Below are 1,386 nucleotides of genomic sequence, written 5' to 3'. Positions count from 1 at the left end.
GCCCATACCGCGACGTAGTCCCACGGCAGTGACGTCGACATTGAGAAGATGGTTTCCCCCTGAACTTACACATACTCAAGCTGAATCCCTATGCCGCGTTCATGAAGGCTATAGAGACATTTTTTTTACTTTGACAATCGACCCTTAGGTCAAACGTCCGTCATGACTCATCGCATAAATACTGGCGATCCGAACCCTATTCACCGACGTCGATGTCGTGTTTGTGCGTCGGAATGAGCAGTTATCCAACATGCAGTAGTAACACATATGCTTGAAAAGGGCTTTATCGAGCCTTCCGTCCCTGGGCTTCTCCCGTCATCCTTGTCCAAAAAGAAGAACTAACTTGAAAACTAACTTCAAAAACTGAACCGTATACTCACAGATCACAAGTAACAGCAGCATGAAGCATATGCATGCAGCCATTTTTTACGCAGTGCTTTTGGACAACACATTATATGGCACGATATATATATAGCAGACGTCGACTTAAATCATTAAGAATTAGAGCGTCATACGCAAGTGCCTGATTACATGAGGCCGAGCAGTTCGCATGATGTTTTAACTGAGACGTGTACACTCATGTGATGCACTGTAAGAACTGCTTATTATTCCATCATGTGAAGCTGCATAGAGAAGCTATAACGAAATCAAGGAATAAAGTCATTATCACATTTTTGCAAGAAACCTATAAGTTAGAGTGAGTCACACAATCTCTTAATGTCACTTAATGGCTCATGCTGATGTTATCTTCTTACTTGAAACAGCTTTATACGTTCATTAGAAATGTCTCAGACAGCATAATTAAGTAAGAGTGAAGCACCAAATTACCAGCATGCGAATCCCTAGACACAATATATACTTATGTTCCCGAGCATCGCGAGCGTCGTAAATGTTCTTATCGGCTTAATATATGATACGGGGCGTATTTTGACCCAATATATAAACTCATTTTTGCAAGTTGGGGAGTGCTTGCAGCCTGCTTCACCTCCCCCGCGGGTCGTCCCGGTATTGGACTATCATCGGGATTTTCGGTCTACGGACATCGATCCGCTGGAAACTTGCTATGTACATCATCGCGGTAAAAATATAAAACCAAGGTGCATTTATAATGTTCAAATGGTCTTAGGAGGATATTGCCACGCGTACCTATCCATCTTACCCGGTGACCGTCCTTCCACGGCTCAGAAATCGTAAAAATTATCGTCCAGCGCAAGACTCGCCTTTCTGTGTTGGATATTTAGCGAAAGTTATTGCTGAATCTAGTTGCTCATAATACCTCCAAGCCTTGTGTAATCAGATTGCACGCGCGACGAGAATACTGGTGTTGATTCTAGAACTTGCGCGAACACCAGCGATTAAGCGGGATGTTTCAATGAGCCGGGTATA

General features: G+C 43.2%; 1 non-coding gene across 1 annotated transcript; it reads left to right on the top strand.

Annotated features, from left to right (window-relative positions):
* Window positions 1-855: 855 nt before the first annotated feature.
* On the top strand, window positions 856-1,042 carry LOC119451163 (U2 spliceosomal RNA). The gene has a single exon (XR_005191702.1). It is a non-coding gene; the product is annotated as a U2 spliceosomal RNA (small nuclear RNA).
* The last annotated feature ends 344 nt before the right edge of the window (window positions 1,043-1,386 follow it).

Source organism: Dermacentor silvarum, chromosome 4 (assembly GCF_013339745.2).
Source record: "Dermacentor silvarum isolate Dsil-2018 chromosome 4, BIME_Dsil_1.4, whole genome shotgun sequence".
Taxonomy (NCBI): domain Eukaryota; kingdom Metazoa; phylum Arthropoda; class Arachnida; order Ixodida; family Ixodidae; genus Dermacentor; species Dermacentor silvarum.
The sequence above is the reverse complement of the archived record's forward strand: the minus strand, read 5'-3'. Positions and strand labels throughout refer to the sequence as shown.